Source organism: Urocitellus parryii, chromosome 6 (assembly GCF_045843805.1).
Source record: "Urocitellus parryii isolate mUroPar1 chromosome 6, mUroPar1.hap1, whole genome shotgun sequence".
NCBI lineage: Eukaryota > Metazoa > Chordata > Mammalia > Rodentia > Sciuridae > Urocitellus > Urocitellus parryii.
Window position 1 is genome coordinate 41351740 of NC_135536.1, and position 24999 is coordinate 41376738.

A 24999-nucleotide genomic window follows, 5' to 3' on the forward strand; every position below is an offset into this window, starting at 1 on the left:
AGGTATAAGATCTATATGGGGGAAAATAGAGATCTCTGATGTAAGAACTAAATAAATGGAGATATATTCCATGTTCATTATTGGGAAGATCTTTATTATCAAGTTGTCAGTTCTTCCAAACTTGACTTATACATTAAATGCCAGTCTTTTTCATTGGTATCAGCAAACTGATTCTAAAACTTAAGTGAAGAGATAAAAGAGACCCAGAAGCAACACAATATAAAATGAGAACAAATCCCCAGCACCACAAAAATAAATAAATAAATACAAATAAAATGAGAACAAAGTTGGAGAACTGACAGTGCCTTCCAGACGTATTCTCCAGCTATGGTAATCAAGACTGTGATATCAGGGAAAGAATAGGCGAATAGACCAAGAAACAAAATGAAGAGCCCAGAAATAGAACCATTATAAACACAGTCAACCAATCTTTGACAAAGAAGCAAAGGCAATACAAGGGAGAAAGGACAGTCTTTTCAACAAGTAGCACTAGAACAAGTAGACATCTGTGTGCAAAGAGTAAATTCATCCAGCCACAGACCTTACTCCCATCACAAAATCACAGGATCCTGGACCCAAATGCAAAACACAAAATATAAAACGCCTAAAAAATAGGAGAAAATCAAGATGAATTTGGATGTGGTAATGACTTTTTAGATTCAATATTGAAGACATGACTCTTAAAATCAATAATTAATAAGCTGAACTTCATTAAAACTAAAATTGTCTGCTCTCCAGAAGACAATGTCAAGAGAATGAAAAGACATGACACAGACTATGGAAAATGTCTACAAAACACATATCTGATAAAGAACAACTAAAATGACCTTTAGTAGATGAATGAGTAAGTTAACTGCATTTCATCCAGTCGATGTAACACTGTTCATCACTAAAAAGAAATGAGCCATCAAGCCATTCAAAGACATGGAGGAAATTTAAATGCATATTACTAAGCAAAAGATGTCAATCTAAAAAGGCTACATATTACATGATTCACACCAAATGACTTTCTAGAGAAGCCAAAACTGTGCAAACTGTCAAAAGATCAGTATTTGCCAGGGTATTATAGGGAAGGGAAGGAAGAATGGATGGAGCACAGATTTGTAGGGCAAAGAAATTATTCTGTATTATACTTATTATTCTATCTATTATATCATACACAAATTATTCTGTATGATACTTAATTATTCTATTGATAACAAATATAAGTCATCATTTATTTGTCAAAACCCATAGATTGTACAGCACCAAGAGTGAACCCTAATGTCAACTACAAACCTTGGTAACAACAGCACCAAGAGTGAACCCTAATGTCAACTACAGACCTTGGTAACAATGATGTGTCAACACAAATTCTCTGACTATTGTAAATGTACCACTGTGTGATGCAGGATATTGGTAGTAGGGGAGAAGACATGAGGGGATAGGGAGTGTGTGGGAGAACTCTGTATTTTCTGCTCAATGTTGCTGTGAACCTAACAGTACACTAAATATTAATATCTACTTAAATTTTTAAAAGGTTACAGATTATTAAACAAATGATCTTGGATTAATTTATTTTGTTATTATCAGCAAACATCACATTGTCAGTGTTTCAATGTTATTTTTCTTTTTCTTCTACTTTTTTTTTAAAGAGAGAGTGAGAGAGGAGAGAGAGAATTTTTTTAATATTTATTTTTTAGTTCTCGGAGGACACAACATCTTTGTTGGTATGTGGTGCTGAGGATCGAACCCGGGCTGCATGCATGCCAGGCGAGCACACTACCGCTTGAGCCACATCCCCAGCCCCTCTACTTTTTTTTTTACAGGAAGAAATAACATACAAAAGTTAATACATGCCTAAAACACAGGAATAATGGACTCCCTATATTGATTTTCTGATTTTGATTGTTGATTGTGATTAGGTTTTTTGGGTTTTTTCGTTTTTGTTTTTGGTTCTGGGGATTAAACTCAGGAACACTCCACCACAGAGCCACAATCCTAGCCCTATTTTGTATTTTATTTAGAGACAGGGTCTCACTGAGTTGCTTAGTGTCTCGCTAAATTGCTGAGGTTGACTTTAAACTCGAGATCCTCTTGCCTCAGACTCCCAAGCCACTGAGATCACAGGTATGCGCCATGGCATCTATGGAGAATAAAGCTTTTGTGGATGATGGGCCATCATGTTGGTAACTAATTTTCAAATGATTGAGACAGAGTTACTCCTGCTTACCTTGTCATTTCCCATATATTTGAAATGATTTCAAGAAAAAGGTTTCAGCATTTAAAAAACTAAAAAGAATGATAAAATATTTCTTGAATTAATACTCATAGTATAATATTTTATAGATAATGTTTAAAATATAAGAAGAATTACATGAGCTAAAAAGTTTCCAACAGATTATTTTTTCCTTTAATAATTCAAATAAAACTCTTTATAATGAATAATCCATATGGGGTTCAGGGTATAGAATGGTAGTATAGTACATGTCTAGCATGTGCAAGACCCTGAGTTCAATCCCCAGCACCAATAAAAAAAAATGAATAATACCTAGTTTTTACTTAATATGCTACAACCTTAGTGTTTGCTTTATTGATTAATGACAGGACCACATACTACATACAATGTCTTGTGAATTCAGAAATTGCATGGAAAAATTCTGTAGAATATGTCTCTCTAAAGTATGCCCTGCATTATATAAATGTAAGAATACATAAACTCAAATAAAATTAAATGGCAGCATACTCCAACAAAATGCAAGTAATGGTTTTAACTTTTTAAACCACTCTAAATTTTCCTAGCTTTTTATGTAAATTGTATACTGGATGGTTGTTTTAAAAGAAGAAAACAAAGATATTAGATGAAGGGCTTTTAACTTACTAGAAAAGGAAAAATTACCAGTGATTTCTGAAAATGATAAAAATATAGATATAGCAAATAAATGGTATCTGTGTATAAAAGCCAATATGAAATTTAAGTACATGCAAAAGAGGAGCACAAATATTTTAAAGAATTTTCTATTTCCCAAAGAAGCTTTCAAAAATGATTCATCAAAAAGTAGAACTTTGTTGACAGTAAAATGAATTTGACATAACTTTCCTGTATTCAAAAATGAATACATGACCAGTGAAATGCCACATCATGTACAATCACAAGAATGGGATCCTAATTAGAATAATTCATACTCCATGTATATATAATATGTCAAAATACACTCTACTGTCATGTATATCTAAAAAGAACAAATAAAAAAATAAAAATAAAGACCAACAAGACTCAGTGTTCCCAGAATGAAATGTTGGAAATTGAGGTTATAATGTCATTGACAAAATGGAAATGAAAAGTCCAATTATATGACAATGAAAGTGAGGACTGAAATTAGGTAGAGAATAAAATCACTGGAGGAGAGAAGTTTAAGGATAAGAAAAGCTGGTGTATTAAAGAGCTCATTTGTATGTTAATGTTAATATTCAGAAATAAGACTGCTGCTATATAGGAGAGAGTGACAGTAATTTAAAAGTTAATGTATTTGAGGAATGGGGAAGAAAGAGACCTTGAAATCTGTTGGTGACTGAAATTAAGAGGAATACTTGGTTGTGCTTTGTTGTGTTAATCCCATGTCAAGGAATTCCAAGTTAGCTGACTTTAGCAAGGAAGGAGAAGCAATGACCTAAAACTAAATTAAAAAGTGTCAAAAACACCTTCCTACCTCAACACATAGAAAATTAGTGTAGATTGAAAACACTCAACACTAAAGAGGTAAAGAGTCACAGGCATTGTCTGCACAAGAAAGTCTAGCTTTCAGGTAACCTAAGAAACTAAAATAATTACTGAAGGGATGTTTTAAGAATATAGGAGGGTTTGTCAATAATGTACCACAACATCTATAGGACATAATGGAAAATAGCTATGGAAGGATAAGAGATGAATCAAAAAGATAGTCTTCAGAACTAGAGGGGAACAAAAGATAGAGGATGAGGAATTGCCAGGGAGTTGTGACTTCATGAGGTAATTTATATAAGCAGAGAAATGAGGTATAAAAGCATTAATCCACCAAATTTCAAATTTCAAAGCATAGTAGTGAACAGTGCTGCTGGTGTTGACAGAGTAGGGAAGAGGAAAGGTCTGGAGCTCTTCCTGATGCTGAGGTTATGGGATGAGTGATTTTCCTCTAACGGTTGCCTCTTGACCTTAGTGACAGATACATACAGGCCTGAGAAACGGTGGTTTTCTTACAAGTTCTAGGAACTCCTTCTGAATTTTGACAAATGGAGGTTTAGTGACAACTGTGTTTTAATCTTTCTCTACATAAAGAAAGCTCATACATGAACCCAGAGGAAGAATAACTCAATTCAAGTTTGGGGTATTAGCATTTAGTATTAATTTAAGCTTATGTAAATTGAAAATCAAATTTAATTGTATAATCTATGAGGTCAACAGCTGTGTCAATGGTCAGATTTGGGCTATTTGAAAATATTGAAAATCAATTAAGAAACTTTTTCTTCTGGCTACAAGACAGTAATTGGTACTGTAATAAGCTCCTTACATAAGCAAAAAATAAAAAAAATAGAACTTTGTTGAACTGAATTATACTCCTTTTATGGTGTGCTGATTTTAGTCTCAAGAAGTTAAGCATAATAAGAACAAGTCATTTTGTTTCCTATAATGTCTTCAGCACCAGAACAGTGCCTGCACAAAAATAGTTTTTTGATTGAATGAATAAGTGCATCACCTCTAGGGATGATGCACAATAATCTATTTGATGCTTGGAGCATCTAAGTAGTTATACTTCATCCCCGGCCACCAAAATACACTGTTTTATGTTCCAAACTTTAATTAAAAAAAAAAAAAGATATGCAAGGTCCCTTTTTCACTTATAAAAATTAACAGAGAATTCCACTTTTCATGACCCCTATTCAATAGTATTTCCATCTATATTCTTTTGAAAGTTAAGCACTAGGGCTTACAGAAACAGGAACCAGAAATATGCAAAGTTGATATGTTCATTTCTGCCATGGATCAAACAGAGCATGATTGTCTTTGAGAAAAAGAAATTAAGTTACAAGGCACTGAGGCAGTAGTGAATTGTGGGAAGAACAGAGAAGGACAAAGAGGCAGGAGATATTTAATCATAGGCTTTAATTTAAATCAGAAATTTCTGCTGAGAATTCCTTTGATAATTGCTTTTAATTTCTCTATCATTTGTCTTTTATGTTTTTAGCTATGTTCATTATGGGGAAGATTTTAAATTTAAAATAATTGTGCATACTGAATTCTCTATTGCCTCAATTTTCATTTCATTATATTCCTTTAATATTATAATGAACAATGTATTCTGATGCATCCAGTTATTAAGGAACATTTGACTAGTCAAATACAACTTTAGAAACCTTAGGTTCTATTATTTTGGTATTCTATTTTAATGCATTCTTATAGCTTTTTACTGTTTTATACCAGTTTTGGAATCTAATTAATTCTGCCAGCACAATAGCTTGTTAAAATTCTTTGAGATAGTAAACAGTGGAGATGTATGTTTTATATATATACATACACCACAGTTTGATTATTTCAAGTGATTGAATGATAATTGCTTAAAATGGGTAAACTTATTCAAAACAATTAAATCTGTTGTGTGCATAAAAAATATACTATTAAACGAAAAATGTTGGGTGCTCCATTTGAGGCTACTCCCCCACAAAAAAGCAAGAAATATATTTTATATTATACTCAGAAGAATTGTAATCCAATTTCTAGTTTCAAAGAATCATACATTATTTCTAGAAATTTTATGGATCCTAACTACCCACAGTATTAGAATGTAAGTTCAGCATAAATTAAAAACAGCTTAGATAGACTAATTATCTATGCTGATGTATTAGAACTTCCATTTTAAAATCACCAGGTATTCAGGTTCCTTCTTTCTTGTTTCTAATCATCAGAGCTGGATCATAGCTGCAGATCTCTGCAAGGGAGGCTACTATGTAGTTTATTCTGAGTAGTCATAGCCCAACTAAAAATTATGAGAATAAGTAGCAACCTTTGCCATAAGAAAATTAATACAATAAAAACTCACAAATTTATGAAACTACATTCCAATTAAAATATCATTTGAATCTGTGATTAAAGATTTAGAGCCTTTCTGTTAAGTGGCCAGAACTAAATTCCAAATGGGAAGTAATAGAGAACATTGGAATTTTTTTCAACATAGCTTTGAATACTGTATCAAGTAATGCTTGTTCAGTGGAATTAAACTTTATTAGAATATGCTATACACAAATACTATCATTAAATCACAGGAATGTGGGCCCACATTGCTTACCTGTGTTGAACAATGATGATTATTCAGCCTCTTTTTTTTCCTTTCTATGTTCTTCTTTTCTAAATCCAGGTTATTTCATTATTCATATAGAAAACGCCTCCCCCAACCCTCTCGATCTCTTCCTGTCTCTGTGCATACACATCTCTTCCCACATCCCAAAGGCAATGGACAATATATCAAGGAAACCTACGGCAGCCACCTCATGATCATGAAGGAAGCTAGCCTTTGTGTAATGGTAATGCTGTAGGTGGCAGAGTGGATTGACAGAACTTAGAGCCTGATGACAAGGTTGAGTGGTTGAATCACCTGCTTTGATATCATCCCTTGAAGGTAATAAATTATCTTATTTTTTAAATTGGCTTCAATTTTTCAATCACTTGCTTCATCAAGCATCCTGATATGTATGCCTAACAACTTTTAAATTTATTTTTGAAAACACTGAGCAATATGACTTCTAGAGTCTGAGTAAGCTATTGACAACTCTGAAGAGCAAAATTTAGCCAAAAATTTTCAAATTTTCATGAAACAAGTCCACATACATTCTGAGTAAGTTTTGATGGGACTAAAATAATACAACTTGAGCTCCAGATTGATCAAATGAGAACTTTTTAATTTTTTAAACATTAATTTGAGTAAAAATTTACCAGAACCTTTACACGTTATTATCTAAACAAAGGATCAATATGACCCTCTGAAGTTCAATTGAGTAAAATAGTTACAGTCATTACATCAATGGCAAATGCTTATTTGTCTAACATTTGAGAATTAAGTGTTTTCCTGCCAAGATGTCAATAAGTGTATATTTTTAAGGCTTGTTTTTTTTTCTCTCTTTATCCCTCCCTCCCTCCCTCTCTCTTTCGTTCTTTCTCTTTCTTTCTTGAATCAGGCTTTTCTTTTCCAAGAAGAATCCTGGAAGCTTTTCTGGCCTAAAGAACTGCATTTCAGCTGGGCACAGTGTTACACACCTGTAATTCTAGTGGCTCAGGAAGATTGCAAATTCAAAGCCAGCCTCAGCAATTTAGTGAGTCCTAAATCAACTTATCAATAATCTGTCTCTAAATAAAAAGGGTTCAATCCACGGTACCAAAACAAAACAAAACCTGCATTTCAAATAGAACTTCAAATCTTCTCACTTTGCAATAGTAATTGTCCTTAAAAGATCTTAGAATAGCTAACATCTATTGAAAACAAGCAGTTATTTCCCTGGATAAACTATTTTATACAATTTGGGTCTTTCTACTCAACTTTCTATTTTTTAATTATTCTTAACTTTCTTATAATTTATTACACTTTATATCACAAGATACATCATCATAATTCTCAGTACCATTTAAGGTTTTGAAAAGAGTGAAAGGGATAGATGTTCAAGACCTCTGAATAAGAAACAAAACAATATCAATGTGTGATTGAATGTTAGTTGTTTAGTAAAATAGTGCAATCATTTCTAAGTGTAGAATATTCTGGGCTAAGAAAATGCCAACAGAACTAAATATGTCCTTCTAAAACAGTGAAAGGAAATATATATTGGCTATTTATACCTACACAGAATATTTTTCAGGTCATGGTAATTCTTCAGAAATCAACTACCGTGCTCGCTTAGGCAGCACATATACTAAAATTGGAACGATACAGAGAAGATTAGCATGGCCCCTGCGCAAGGATGACACGCAAATTCGTGAAGCGTTCCATATTTTTAAACAAAAAAAAAAAAAAAGAAGAAATCAACTACCTACAAATTATGTGCAAAACAAAACAAAACAAAAGCATTGATACATTCTACCACACATGCTAGTAATCATACAAATAAATTGTTATCAAGTTAAAAAAAGGAAAATTTGATATTATAGTTTTTTTTTGGTTTTACCAAAAGTAAAGAAAATGAAATTGTAGATGTTGATGAATGAGAAATTGGAGTATTGTATTTGAACACGTGTCAATTTTTCTTTATTAAACTTATAAATAAGTAAGAGCATATTAATCCATATCACATATCTTAGTAATGTTTTCCTTCTTTTTTGGAGGGTGAGTACCAATGATTGAACTCAGGGACACTGGACCACTGAGCCACATCTCCAACCTTATTTTATATGTTTATTTAGAGACAGGGTCTCATTGAGTAGCTCAGCACCTGGCTTTTGCTGAGGCTGGCTTTGAACTTGTGATCTCCTGCTTAGCCTCTCCTGCCACTGGGATTGCAGGCATGTGTTACCACACCCAGTTAAGCAGTGCTTTTCTATGTCATAAGAATAAGATGTCAATAATATATTGTTGGCTTATGAACATAAAACTAGAATGCCAGGGATTATATCTAGCCACTATCACTTACTGACTGTGTGTGTGGCTTTAGGCAAATTAATGGCTGGAAATATGTAGTGACACATGCCTGTAATCCCAGCTAATCAAGAGGTGGAAGCAGGAGGAGCACAAGTTAGAGATCAGCCTGAGCAATTTAGCAAGACCCTGTCTCAAAATTAAAAGGGCTTGAGGTAAAGCTAGAGCAAGCAAGGTCCTGGGTTCAATCTCCACCAATATGAAAAAAAAAAAAAACGAAAATACTTAAAGCATTTCTCTGGGCCTCAATTTCCTCATTAGCTAGCTGGGAATGGATGATAATAATCACCATGATAATAGGGGTGTTACAAGTATTAAAAAGTAAATATAGGTAAGTATTTAGAATATTGCATATTCTCAAAAAATGTAAATTATTATGAGCACACTTCATAGTCACAAGAATTTTCAATTCATTCTATATGTATCACAATGCTCTATTAAAAGTGATTCCTATATTTCTATTTCAACTTTTAATCACCATACTAATATGTAATGATACATAAAATTCTTTTAGAGTGACTGGTTTGCAACAAAATTGATGCCTGCAGCTTTTTTTCATACGTTTCTGAATGGTTTTTTTTCAACTATATGTATTTTATGTGTATTTACTTTTTTAATCATATTGGGTACACCATTCTGCCGCTTAATTTTTTTACATGCACTGCCTCTTAAAACTTTTTCTCTTATAATACATCTAGATGTCCATCATTGTTTAAAGCTTGGCATTATGTAGGTTTATTATAGTTTGTATAATCCCCAATCAACAGACATTTGTATTATTCCCATTTTATTATTTAAATTGGACTGTAATTAAAATTCAGTACATATATAATTGTACCATAACTCTAATTCAATATATATGTCTGTATTTGTGCATAAGTATTTCTACAGAACAAATTCTTAGAATAAAAAATTATAAATCAAGGAGTTCCCCCTCTATACTTTCCTTCTTGAGTTCAGAATTCTTTCAGCAAAGTGGAAATTAGCAAAGTTTGTATTCTATAATCAGAAAACAATAAAGAGTATGTTTAAATTTTTTTAAGATATTTTTATGTTGAAAGAAAAACAAATTGCAACCTCTGTGTGTGCATAATTTTTGGCTTAGAACACATTGGGTAAGAAAGACATGAGAGGGGCTGAGGTATAGAGCACTTTTATCTCCTGGCTATATATTTTTAAAATAATATACATACTAATTACCTTCAGAAAATATAAGTGTAGCTCAACTAGTTAAGTGGTCTTTTTGAAATATATTTATTACATCCCAGGCACAATGGCACTACACATCTGTATTCATAGTGACCCTGGAGGCTGAGGCAGAAGAATCACAAGTTCAAAGCCAGACTCGGCAACTTAGTAACCTACTGTCTCAAAATAAAAAATAAAAGGGGCTGAGGATGTGGCTCAGTGATTAAGCACCCATGAGTTCAATCCCCAATCCCACAATAAAGTAAAATAAAATATATTCATTATACTTGACACATTCATACTACTGATTTTATGCCTCGTTAGAGATAAAAATAATGTTTATATTATTCAACCAGTTTATGAAGTATTTTGTTTTGCTTGGTTCAGATTGTTCTTAGACAATAATTTCTCTTTGACCTAAGTAGAAAAGAAATCTGTTGCATTCATACCTTCATCAAATTGGTTCTGCATCCAAAATCACAAGTGTTAAGATGCTGCAGTATTTCCATAGCACATTTGACTACTTGGAAGTCAAGTGTGTTTTTATAACCTTCAGACATTACTATCCACCAGCCAGATTCAAGGGATTTAAGGAATCTCTTGGACTTCAGGCAAATTATCCAAAGAACTTTAAAACCTCAGGATGTGTTGGACAACTCCCTCCTTTTATAGTTGAAGAAACTCATGCACAAAGACAACTCAAGGTCGCTGGCTGTAGGCAGGCTGAGATTTCAGATTTTAGTTTACAACATCTTGCTGCTTAGTGTTTACAGAGTCCCTCAAGTTATGGCCAAGTTACTAGAAAACTTGCTTCTTTGTAATATAGCTAATGGATTTGGTTCTGAAGGCATTGTTATGACCTTTTATAAAGTTGTATTGAGACCTTCCGAAGGTCCTGTCTTCCATTCCACTAAAAGAAACAGCACTGTTAATAGATTTTTAAAAAATGAAAGAAAGAAAATTGGTGATATCCATAGCTCTATCTAAAGTTTGTGATGGAATCATTATGTTATCCTGATTAAAGAAATTGCTCTCCTTTGGTCAATCTGCCCCAGCTATTATCTGAGAACATCTAATCAAAAAGTGCTGGGTGACATGTTCTAACAAGAAAAGATGCAGTTGCTAGTTATTAGAAGATATTGCTTGACCCTTTATTTACAATAGAAAAAGGAAACAAACTGCAGTAAGATATTCTTTGAAATAAGATAGTCTTGAATCTTGGTATATCTTGTGAAAGACTGGAAATTTTTATCTTTAATCAATAAGTATATTTGTATGATCTATCTTCATTTTACTTTATGTTCAGTAGCCATTAGAGAACAATCTTTTTGTAAAAGTAGAGAGTTGATCATCTAACAGATATTATCCATGTCAATGCCAACTAAGAATTTTGTAGCCTACTTTACTTATTTTTCAATGTCTGTTTTTATATTAAAATTACTGATTAAGAGCCTTATCTCCAATTCTCTTTGTTGATATAAATTCAGACACAGAAAGGCCAGAAATTAAGCACTTAAAAGAGAGAATTTCCATATTTCCTTTACTCTAATGTAACAAAAAAATTGTTATTGATTAGGATCTATTTATATGACTCAAATTATGAAAACTAATAGGTACACTTATGGGCAGAATGCAGATTACCAAATAATCTTAATATGGATGATTCTGCTACTCTCTTTGCCATACTTGAAAGATGATATACCGTGCCCTTTCTTTTTTTCTAATATTTATTTTTTAGTTATAGGTGGACCCAATATCTTTATTTTATTTTTTCGTGGTGCTGAGGATTGAACCCAGTGCCTCACATGTGGTAAGTGAGCGCTCTACCGCTGAGCCACAACCCCAGCCCAACCATGCCCTTTCTTCATGGAACTTTTTAAAGTTTAATTCCTCTGGTTCAATATAGTAGACAATGTGGTGGTGATGATTCAGATTTTCATCAATGTAAAATGCAAAAATATAAAATGAAGGTAGAAATTAAGAGAGGCTGTGGAGTAGAGATTCATCTGATCACAAAGAGAAAGATATGGGGGATCCAGAGTAGTGAAGAAATTTTCCCCGTCCTTGGAAAACTTCCTGAGAGGAAAACCATGAGTTCTAAAAGAGGAATGGCTATGTGGCCCATCTGAGAAGCTTGGACCAAAGGCAAAAAGGAACCAAACTGATCTGTTTACTTGATTGACCATTGTTCTGTAATCCAAGAGTGATGCAGAAGCAGCAATAAGCTCTCAACCATAATCAGTAGATGGTAGATAATTAATGGCTTGATAGATTTCTATTGCCAACAAATCGTGGCACAAACCTCTGAAAGGCTTTGAAAGGAGAAATTCTTGTCCCTCACTGAATGATTAGTCTGTGCTACAGGTAGAATGTCATGAGGTTGTAGCCAAAGATAAAAGGCAGATAACTGCCACTCAAAGACCAGATCATGATTCTAGGTTCCTGAAAAGAGACAATATGCACAGCAGGCATAAAGACTATAGTGTTTACTTGCAGCCAGACAAAAAAAGGATGCTCTAGGTCCAGTCCCTTGTAATGCTTCTAAGCTCTTACCCCAACCTATCTTGTCGCTAGTAGATCCTGTCCACAGCCCTCGGGACAGAGTGACTGCACACACCCTACCTCATGCTGCAGTGGAAGGACCTTTATCTAAAAGTATAAAATACAGAAAGCCATGACCATGTCTGAGGACTATTGAGGCATGCCCTTAAGCAAAACAAGGAAGTACACATTGAGTCTGAAACAGGAAAAGATCCTGCACAAGATCATGGGTGCCCTTATCTCAAGAAAAAAGAGTTGTGGGCCCAAGTCCTTTATGTGATCCAGTAAGATGAAAAGAGAGCACACAGGAGACTGTCTCTTCCAACAAACTTCAAGAAGCATAGCTGAATCAACATCATCAGTTCAGCTGCTTTTTTTAAATAAACAAATGTGATGTCTTCTAGTAAAACTAAAACCTTCTAACTACACACTCAGGAATAACTGACACCAATCAGCTAATAAAGGGTCAATCTCTATCCTTGCATTTTAGCATTTGCCTTCACTCTTTTTACTCTATAACTTCTGTCTCCCCAGTTAAAATTTTAAAAGCCACCCTGTTATGGTTTAGATATTACATGTCCCCCCCCCCAAAGCTCGTGTGTTAGACAATATAAAAAAGTTTAGAGGTGAAATGATTGGGTTAATAGAGCCTTAACCTAATCAGTGCATTAATCCCCTGATAGGGATTAACTGGGTGGTAATTGTAAGCAAATAAGGTGTGGCTGGAGGAGGTGGGTAGCTAGGGACATTTGCTTGGGGTTTATATTTTGTTCTTGTTGAGCCAGAGTCTCTGCTTCCTGGCGCAATGTCCTAAACTGCTTTCCTCTGCCACATCCTTCCACCGTGATGTACTTCCTTATCTCTGGCGCAGAGCAATGAAGTTGGCCATCTAGGGACTGCAACTTTTTAAACTATGAGCACCAAATAAACTTTTCTTCCTTTCAATTTGTTTTTGTCAGGTCTTTTGGTCACAGCAGCAAAAAATCTGACTAAAACACCCCCTCATCTCCTAATATTCTTCAACCTTCTATCCAGTGTATGCTCACTGTGCACAACTAACATCTATTTAAATGCAGTGACCCTCTATCTTTATTTTGCTTCTGTCATAAACCTCTCCTTGATAACCTCACTACTTCTAGTCACTTCTACTTCTCAGAGCATCTCATTTCACTCTCACTACTTCTTGACATCTTGAAATCTGCATCAGTAGATTATGACAATGGAAACCAATATCTCAAAACAAGACTTGTGTTTATCCCCAAAATCCACTGATTATATACACTCTCATATCTTCATAATACTTTGCTTATTATCAGTCATTCCTTTGGACTATCTCTTTTTCTTATAATTCCTTTTTTATCCTATTTCTGTCAACTGCTAGCTTTCTAGTGTTTTTGTTGTTGATGGTGGTTATTTTTTTGTTGTTGTTGTTTTGGGGTTTTTTTTGGTATCGGTGATTGAACTAAGGGGCACTCGACCACTGAGCCACATCCCCAGCTCTATTTTGTATTTTATTTACAGACAGGGTCTCACTGAGTTGCTTAGTGCCTCACCATTGCTGAGGCTGGCTTTGAACTTTCGATCCTCCTGCCTCAGCCTTCTGAGCTTCAGGGATTACAGGCATGCGCCCCTGCGCCCAGTTTAACTGCTAGCTTTTTAAATGTGTACATGGACAGTGAGCTGTGTATCTACCTACACACACACACACACACACACACAGAGCCAGTTTATCCATTTTGACTTAATGATTTACAATGACTTTTTTATAGAGAAAAATTTAATACCAATTATAAATAAAGAGTATTTATAAATAAAGTATAAAGAGTATCTCTGAACACATAATATAAATTCATAAACTCACTCAATTATATAGCAAGTCTATGCTGATGACTAGATTTACTGAATTAAAAAAACAAATGGTTAAAATGCTGGTGGGTTGAAAACTCATTTTTTGCTACTCTAGTGTAGGCTATAGTGATTATTTGGAGAGTTTACCTATGCTGGTGGCATCTACTCGCTGCCCATAATTAATTCCTTTGAGCTATGAGGGATTAACCACTTTTTAACTTAATCATCTATATTGAACTCTTTTGCTCTAAATTTCCTTCAGAAAAAAAAAATTCTCCTCCTGTCACAGAGCAATATTAATTACACAAGAAGGAAAATCTTCTCATTAATGAAGCTCATTAGAGAAGTTAAAGTTTTTTTAACATTCTCCTGATACTGTTGTGTCCATGTAGCCAAAAGCCCTGACTTTCCTGCCAGTTAGTTGTCTTATCTGAGCTAACCTAAAGACCCAGTGTTTTCTTAGTGAGCCAAAGATAGAGTTATAGTTGTTTTTACTAAAGTAACTAATTAAAATATCTCTGCCAAAAAACACTATTCTTCCCTTAGTGCTTTGGCAATAGCACATGCTGGTAAGCATGTTACAGATATGCTGCAATTTGTATAACTAAGGCGTTTCTGAAAAATCAGGGGTATTTGAAACTCATCAAAGGTACAGAGAAGATTTCAAACTAAAGAAAACCTATACTAAGGAGTTTGTTCCCTGAAGCATTCTGAAGTGATCAGCTAGCTATCCCCTAACGAAAATGTTTCTTATAATGTCATTATGGGAACACAAAAATGATCATGTTCTATAAAGTTATAAGGAGCATTGGCCCTACAAAGACCAAAAAGTAAGAAAAGAAGGCCAATCTGGGTCCAGTGGCATATGCTTGTAACCCAAGCAACTTGGGAGGCGGAAGCAGGGGGATCACAAGTTCAACTTAATGAGACCCTATCTCAAAATAAAGGATGTAGGTGAGTGATAGAGCACCCATGGGTTCAATCCCCAGTACAAAAACAAAACAAAACAAAAAAAGCCAAATGTCAAGAGAAATGGGACACACAGATTTGGCAATGTAAAAATAGAGACAAGTAAAGGAGAGACTCTCACCATCAGAAAGCAAATTCTTGTAAAAGTGATTGCCAAGGAATTTTACAAATCATCTGAAGCAATAATGAGAAACTAGGGGAAGCTGCTTAAGAAAGGACTCCTTTGTAATCTACCCAAGTGGAAAGTAGACATACTAAAAATTTTCTCTGATGGTACATGAAGCAAAAAATGTATTTATGAAGCTAACTAAAGTGAGTATCAATTTTAAAATGTTAAGTCTTTCAAACTAAAGAATAAATGACATGACAAAATGTTAAACATTTAGTTAAGTTCCATGAGAATCATTAGATTCAAAAGCCAAAATAGTGTGATTTTTATGGGCCTTTACTGTTCAGAGTTTAAATGCTAGTATATATGACAAATTTTAAAGGCTTCCCAAATTTAAACCACAAAACTTTTTGCTCAAATTATTACCAGGAATTAAGAGTACCACAAATTACAAAAATAAAAATGTATGTAGTAAAACTTAAATTAAAATCATATGAAGCAAAATGGAATCTGGAGACAGGATATAATTCAGTATAAGTCTCTGATTAAATTTGATTTTAAATATAAAAATTTTGAGTATGTTCATGTTGAACTGGAAATATCACTAGTATAGAATATGACACTGTGGGGTTTTTTTCCTTTGTTTGTTTGTTTGTTTGTATTGTTTTGCTTTCTGTTTTGTATCAAAATTGAACCCATGGTTGCTTAACCACTGAGCAACATCCCCATCCCTTTTTATTTTTTTATGATATGAAGAGATAGGGTTTTGTTAAGTTGCTGAGGTCCTTGCTGGTTACCAAGGCTGGCCTGAAACTTGCAATCCTCCTGTCTCAGGCTCCTGAGGCCTGGAATTGCAGGCATATAACACCAGGCAGACTAAAACATTGTTGACAATGCTATGAACAGAAAAAAGGCAGAGTATGCCAACTAGGAACAGTATCAGACCGCACCATCATTGTCAATGATTACAAAGCATCAAAACGGATGCAGATAAATAAAGTTCATATGGATGTGTGATATCCTTCAGGTTAAATTTGATTGGGAATGAATACAGTAACAAACTTCAATGAATTCAAGCAGGAAAAACAAAGATAGATAGAAAAGTACTGCATCCCAAGAGTTGTGAACATGTTGTGATTTTCTTAGCCTATCCTAAATACTGTAAAAGCATTTTCCACTATTTATATACATTGGTGCTACATTAAAATGCACAATTCTGGTATCATCATAGTACATAAGCTACATTATGAAGGCCTTAAACTTTTCATGGTCTACCTATAGGCCAAATACTATTTTAGTGAACTTGTCATCAACATGATTTGTAACATTAAATCATATTTCTGTTGAGAACTCAGGCTTTGACATAAGCAACTATGAATCATGAACAAGGCAAAAAGGAAATGTGAGGGAAGGGATAAACTGTTGATAAGTTCTGTTTTTGCTATGTTGACCCAAAAGAGTCTGTGGAATCTTTAGGAGATTTTTCAGTGAGGACTTGAATGGTCACACCTGAAATTCAAAAAATAAGTCACCCTAATATTTTTATAGTTAAAGCTTGGTCCTGGGTTTCATAAACTGACTTCCAGACCACTCACGTATAATTGAATCAAGCCTGTATTGAAGCACACTAGTGGTGACTGACCAGAACATAAAGCTGTTCCCCTGATCAGCCCTGAACAATTGCAAGGGCTCTTCTTATAAGCCTGAAAACCACAAAAGGGATATTGGGGTGAGGGCGGGGGGTCTAGCCAATGCAAGCAAGCCAGGTTACAGAAGCGGGACAGTGAAGTCAAGCAGCGGGAACCCTAACCAATCACAGTTAGCCCAGTCACCCCAGTTACAGAAACAGAGCCCCGTTATGCTAGTTACAGAAACAATGCCCCATTAGGTAGTTCCGTGTTCTTTGTGTGTGTGTGTGTGTGAAGTAAAGTGATTTATTTTTTTATTATTACCTCTGGGAATTATGGGGCTTCCTGGACATAAATTCCAATGAGAGCCCCATTCCCTTGCACAGTAACAAAAAGAAAAGTCAATTGTAGAGACAAAAACTGGAATAGTTAAGTAAGGATGAAATTGGATTACATGTAACCATTAAATTGTCCCTTTCAATGTAGAATTTTTATCTGTACCTGTTTTTATAGAACTTGACTTTGGAAAGTTTTAGAAAATAGATGTGTTGCAATGACACTTTAAAGGCAAACTATTCCTGACACAAATCTTTGTTAACTACATTGATTTTAAATATTCTTTTTTAGTAAAATATAACAAAATAATCAAATTTCGCTTGAATCAAATGTATGAAATATGATATGTCAAGAGCTTTGTAATGTTTTGAACAACTAATAATAAATAAATAAATAAATAGATAAATAAAGAGAAAAGCAAATTGTAATAATAAGGGAGTTAGTTAAAATATCTAGTTCCGTGTTCTTAAAGGTTTCTATAGCAAAAGGAAAAGAACATCTTGCCCCAGTCATGACCCTTCTACTTGGCATGGTTGTTTTACTGAATGGAGTCACAAAACAAAATGGAGTCACATTTGCTTTTATTATCATATTATAAAGGCTTGGGATCATACACAAATGATGGGAACTGAAACCAAGGAAATGGAAATAGTAAAAATCATTCAGATGTGTTGCTCAGATGGACCGTATAGAATGATAAGAGAAATGGGGAGAGGGATGGGGGAGCAGAACCTTAAGAAAAAATAATTAGTACTAACTCAAAAATAAGAATCCCTTTTTTAGCAATGACTTGAAGCCTATTTTTACTATTTGAGTCCATTTTCTCAGTTCTTGGAAATAACACACACGCATACACACACACTCTGATATAGATTTGATAATTGTTGTCACAGTTTAGTAACATCATAAAAGAAATATTTATGCAACTTTTACTATGTGCACACACATTGATAAGAGTTTCATATATATATAAACTCATTCCGTTTTCATAATAGCTTATCCTAGTTATCTGTAGCCATGCAATAAACTACCCCAAAACTTGATGTTTAAAAATGACATGCATTATATTTCATGATTAATGGAATTGCATCAAGAAATCAGGTACTGTTAGAATGGGTGTTACTAATGCTCTATCTGTAGTTTACTAGATGGCATTCAACTGGTGGGTGGACTGTTCTGGGAGGTCCCAGTAGGTTTAACCCAGCTGTCGAGTACCTTTGCTGGAGTAATGGAAAGCTAAATTCTACTGGTAATATAACCACAGCACTACATATGGGGTCTCCAACAAGGAAGCCTCATGGCAATCAGACTTCTCATATGGTAGCTAAGTTCTCCAAGAGACAGTTTTCTAAGATCAAGCAATCCCCAAAAAAGGATAAGCAAAAGCTGCTGCAGAGCTTCTGATGATCTAGCCTCAAACATCAAAGAAACTCACTTCCGTTGGAATTTTTTAAGAATATCACCAAGACCTGCCCCGATTCACAGAGATGAAAATTAGACGCCATTTCTCAAAGGAAGGGCAGCAAGATATTTATATCCATCTTCAATCCATCACAAAACTCTACAAGATAAATATGATTATCATCCCTACCTATAGATGAGAAAACTGGGTCCTTTGTACTTAGTAAGTTTCATAGATTCCCACTGCTGAAAGCAGGTAAACCAGTATTTAAAGACGGCAGCTCTGCTGAATGTAGTGATGCATACCTGGAATCCCAAAGATTCAGGAGGCTAGCCTGGGCAACTTCCTGTCTCAAAATTAAAAATAATAATAATAATAATAATAATAATAATAATAATAATAAAGGACTAGGGATTTAGCTCAGTGGTAGAGTACCCTTGAGTTCAATCCCCTGTACAAAAGAAAAAACAAATGATTCCGGTACTGGCACCTTTAACAGTAGTTTTAGAAGTACTTACTTGTGTGTCATATGTGAGTAGTTATTTTGATTGTATATCAGTAAATCTAACATGATTACTAGATCTATAAAATTTTGTTAATTTGAAAGATCATAATTTTTTAACTATTATGTACAAGAATGACAAATACCACATGTTTTCTTTCATATATGGATGTTTTATTTTTAAAAAAAAAAAGTCAATCTGAATAATAGTGATACTAGGGGCTGGAAAGGGTAGGAGGAGAAAAGATAGCCCTTCTTGGATAACAAATATTAAAGCAGAAAAAGGTACTAAGTGACTGTTCTACAGCACAGTGGAGAGATATAGAGGTGGAAAATACTCTGAATTTGCACTTATCTTCAACATGGGAATGTGCTCTTTGCCATGACTGTCCTCACAATCTACCACACAACCTCACATGCCATATAATAGAGAGGGCATTCCTTAATCTCCAAATTGTGTTCAGTCTCTCTACTTTCTGAGCCTCTGTTATACAGTTCACCTTTATGTCAGAGTACTTACCTTGCCTCACCTTATATTACAGATGTTTGCACCTGACTTCCTCTCCTCTGCTAACCAGACTATTTGTCTTTCCTATTGCTCTTCTATAGCACATGACACAGAAAAAAAAAATCGGTAACTACTTACAAATTAAATGATATATGAACCTATTAAAGAATTATTGGACATTCATTATTTATTGATTATCCACTATAGGTAAACAATCAGTCAAGCACTAGCACAAAAAGATTAACCAAACATGGCCAAACCCTTATAGAGTAGGAAAATAGTTACCCATTAGGTCTGAATACAATTCTCAGAGTTCAAGAGTTTCTACCAGTACATTTATTAACAGCCATGATAAGATCGTATGTCCAACTTAAAATGAGTTACCCAACACAAATTTTTAAACTTCATTTTTTTAAAGCTACAAGGACATAAACATTCAAATAATGTAAACATTCAAATAATGCAGGGTCTATTTTTGTCCAATTAGTGAAAAAGCCCTTCCCTCAACATCTGGCAATATTCTTTGCAATTTTTTTTTTTTTTAAAGAGAGAGTGAGAGAGGAGAGAGAGAGAGAGAGAGAGAGAGAGAGAGAGAGAGAGGAGAGAGAGAGAGAGAGAGAGAATTTTTTTTTTAATATTTATTTCTTAGTTCTCGGCAGACACAACATCTTTGTTGGTATGTGGTGCTGAGGATCGAACCCGGGCCGCACGCATGCCAGGCGAGCGCACTACCGCTGAGCCACATCCCCAGCCCTATTCTTTGCAATTTAAAAACAAAGATAAAAATTTATAGAAAGATAAGTAGATCAAAGGCTGAAGGTAAATAATATTTGACAATAATAGCCTCAGAATTTCAACAGATCAAAACCCTTATCAACTAAAGTATAATATTACGTTTTTTACCTATCTGAACTTATTAATATACCTTATCAATAAAGTGTAATAAATTTAAAAATTGCCTTTATTAAAAATTTTAGCTGAGATTTATGATAAATCTTGCTATTTTAATTCATGAATATTTGTGTCAATAAGGCTTTCTTTTAGTTAAATAAACAATATCAATCTTCTAATTTAAAATAAAAACTGAAATTTCAGAGAATGTTACATGTCTTTTGCAAAAGATAAGTTTTTAAAGAGGACCTGATTGGCTTTTTTTTTCCCCTTTGTAAATCAGCCAGAACTCAAGGTGACCTCCCATGAGGAACAAATCCGCAAATTGAATTCATCTTCTAAAGAAAAATACTTTTGTGTCCATTTCTCTAACCAATGGCCCTGCACACAGCTATGTAAATCATCCTGCTGACTCATAGAAAAACAAACCTCAAGTCATTCAATGACAAATTCTGTCAAATCAAAATAGGAAATGATTTTAAACTTTATAGAGCTATATTCCTAGAGACGTTTGAGTTTTAGAAGAGTAAAGTCTTAGGCTGAAAGAAATGCTTTCTAATTGAGAAGTTTAGACATTGGCTAGTAAGGAAGCATGACAATGGATGATAGAAGTCTTCTTTGGTCTACTACAGTCTCATTACATACAAAACTTCAGATTATATCAAAACATGTGTTTCATCATCATAGAAAATTAAATAATCACTAGAATTAAATAATCTATTTAATTATGATTTATATAAGGACCTCAATTGTCTCCTCTGAAATTTATACCACTTGGTCATTACTAGTTTAAATTACTTTTTAAAATTGACAATAATGCAGGAAATTTAATATCTCTAAGCCAGTTTCTGCATCTCTAAAATAACAAAAATAAAACCTACATTAAAAACTCATTGGTTGAAGAAAATTACCCATGTGGTATGCCAACCCAGCTCTTAGCATTCAGGAGGAACTCAGCAATGCTTTTGTTTTTCTTTTCTTTTATCTCATTATATAAAATGCAAAGTTCCTTAGGAGCTTCCTTTGCTTAAGCCAAATAAAAAAATCCAGCAAAAAATATACAATTTTTTGAATTTTGTGAATGTATCTGCCTTGCTTTGCCAACTTTTTATTATCATAGTAATAACTAACATTTGAAGCACTCTTTCAACTTTGTACCACAGTCTTTAAAACATTTAACAGATGCCGAAACTAAAAATTCAGGTAAATTAAGAAACTTGTCAATGTTATATGGCCGGTCAGTTGAAGAGCTGGAGTTTTTAGGTAGGCAACCAAGCTCAAAGTTTGTGGTTCCCAATTTTATTTTATTTATTTTATTTTTTTTTCATAGCAATTTTTTTTATTGTTGGTTGTTCAAAACATTACATAGTTCTTAATACATCATATTTCACAGTTTGATTCAAGTGGGTTATGAACTCCCAATTTTACCCCGTATACAGATTGCTGTATCACATCAGTTACCCTTCCATTGATTGACATATTGCCTTTCTAGTGTCTGATGTATTCTGCTGTCTGTCCTATTCTCTACTATCCCCCCTCCCCTCCCCTCCCCTCCCCTTTTCTCTCTCTACCCCTTCTACTGTAAATCATTTCTTCCATTTGTATTATCTTGTCTTACCCCTCCTTTCCTCTTATTTGTCATTTTGTATAACCCTGAGGATCGCCTTCCATTTCCATGCGATTTCCCTTCTCACTCCCTTTCCCTCCCACCTCTCATCCCTGTTTAATGTAAATCTTCTTCTCAAGCTCTTCATCCCTACCCTGTCCTTGTTTACTCCCCTTATATCAAAGGAGTCATTTGGTATTTGTTTTTTAAAGATTGACTAGCTTCACTTAGCATAATCTGCTCTAATGCCATCCATTTCCCTCCAAATTCTATGATTTTGTCATTCTTTAATGCAGAGTAATACTCCTTTGGGTATAAATGCCACATTTTTTTTATCCATTCATCTATTGAAGGGCATCTAGGCTGATTCCACAATCTTGCTATCGTGAATTGTGCTGCTGTGAACATCGATGTAGCAGTGTGCCTGTAGCATGCTCTTATTAGGTCTTTAGGGAATAGACCGAGAAGGGGAATAGCTGGGTCAAATGGTGGTTCCATTCCCAGCTTTCCAAGAAATCTCCATACTGCTTTCCAAATTGGCTGCACCAATTTGCAGTCCCACCAGCAATGAACAAGAGTGCCCTTTTCCCCGCATCCTCTCCAGCAATAGTAGTCTGCCTAGGACATAAAATTGCACAGTCCTGTTTTTATTTAATAATCCTTAATAATATCCACTCTTAACCTTTCTCTTTATAATCCCTATATTGTACCCAGCAATCTAGTCACATTCTTTTATTATAATGCTGGTCTTAGTATGTTTATCAAACATTTCTACAGTTAATCTGAGTTAACTTTCTTATAATAAATGTAATGGAAAAGACATTTTACAAACTTTGAAACATTAGACCTGTAGGAAATTTTTGAAAGGATCTGCAATCACTCATGTGCTCCTTATTGAGCATAAGCCTTACATTTAGGACATATTAAGCAGTGGCATTTAAGTATCTGTTACACTACATAGCTATTCATTTCACAAAACTATTTAAATTATGCTTTTTCATAAGGATCTTCAAATTTCCTTAATTCAGTTCAATGGTGTTTTAATCTGAAATATTTCTTATCATTTTGTGAAACTGGACATTATACAAGGAAAATATTGCTTTTACTCATTGCATAGAACATTAGACAAAAGTGGAAGTACACTATAATTCAATTATAATCTGTTCCATATCATATATTAATATTTTATGATTATCAGTCCATTATTTTCTGTAATCCATTGTTCATTTTTGAGAAAATAGTTAACACTCTTGTTTGCTTTTATTTTCTCCTGTGAAGATAACATATCTCTCTCTTTTTTTCTTCTTTTCCTAACTGCATTTAAGGTTTTATTTTTGTCTTTGGAAGTTTTATTAAGATGTACCTTTGTATTTATCTTATTTGGGTTTCTTAACACTTTCTGCCTTGATATTTTAATCAATTTCAGAAATTTTTTCTATGCTATTTTTCTTATTTATCTTTTCTCTGATATTTCTATTTCAGATAAGATCCTCAATATCAATATGAACTCTTTCAACAGCCTTCCATCTGTCCTCCCTGTCTCTAGTCTTTAAATATAGCTTCCTTGAATGAACATATTATAGTATTTTCATGATTAAGATGCTCACTGTCTGGAAGCTCAAGTCCAAGACCCTTAGTAGCATGTCTCTACAGGTATTCCACGACATCATGCTTAGCTGTCACTATGGCAACGTGTCTCACTCTCACTAGACTAATACTTCAACAGTAAACAACCTACTACTACTTGTAGTCTCCCCAAACTTACACTGGGTGTCAGTAATATATCTGTACTTCTTATTTCTGCCATAATAGCACTAAATTTTATATATATATATATATATATATATATATAAAACATATGTATATATAATTAATTTATATTAATTTATAAATTAATATAATATAGAAGAAAAATTGTCAGCAATAAAGTCAAGGAACTTTCTCTATTGTCAGGCAGAAATAGAGAATCAGGAGAAAAGATAAGTGTTAAAGGGGACCAGTACAGAGGTCTGGTATCTGAATAATAGAAATTCAAAAAAGAGTGAAAAAAATGGAGATGAGGAAATTAACAATGAATGAATAGCATAAAATTATTTACAGTTAAAAATTTGAGTATTTAAAATGAAAAATGGGGATGTTCATAATGAAGGCCCATACCTTAAGACCATCATAAAAACTTGCAAGATTAAAAATGGGTTAGTTAGCCAGGCACAGTGGTGCACACCTGTAATGCCAGTGGCTTGGGAGGCTGAGACAGGAGGACCATGAGCTCAAAGCCAGCCTTAGCAATGATGAGGCACTAAGCAGCTCAGTGAGATCCTGTCTCTAAATAAAATACAAAATAGGGTTGGGGATGTGGCTTAGTGTTCCAGTGTTCCTGAGCCCAATCCCCAGTACCAAAAAAAAAAAAAAAAAAAAAAAAAAAGTCTAGTTGTCATCCAAGTGAGAAAGGCCAGTGAACAGTTGGATATATGAGTTTGGAGTTGAAAGGAGAGCTCTGGATTGGACTGAGAGTTCTGCATTGGACTGATATTTGTATATTATCAGTGTAAATATAAGGGAAGGCAGTAAGGTTGTATGATATCAACAAAGCAAGGTATGTAGAGAAGAGCATCAGGACTGAGTCTTACAGGACTTCAACATTAAGAGGTTGGATAAAAGAGGAAGAACTCACAAGGAGACTTAAAGGAAGCAACACCTGAGGTCAGAAGAAAAGGAAAAGTGGGTGATGGCCTGAAAGTCAAAGAAAGAAGTGTTGGTAATTAGCTGTGTCAAGCATTGCTGATAGACTAATGTGAGGAGAGGAAATTGAATTTAGTAGAATGGAGGTCACTGGTAATC

At 34.2% G+C, this 24999-nt stretch overlaps 1 non-coding gene across 1 annotated transcript; it reads left to right on the plus strand.

The window, feature by feature from the left end:
- The first annotated feature begins 7887 nt into the window (after positions 1 to 7887).
- LOC113200915 (U6 spliceosomal RNA) lies at positions 7888 to 7994 on the plus strand. The gene has a single exon (XR_003303091.2). It is a non-coding gene; the product is annotated as a U6 spliceosomal RNA (small nuclear RNA).
- The last annotated feature ends 17005 nt before the right edge of the window (positions 7995 to 24999 follow it).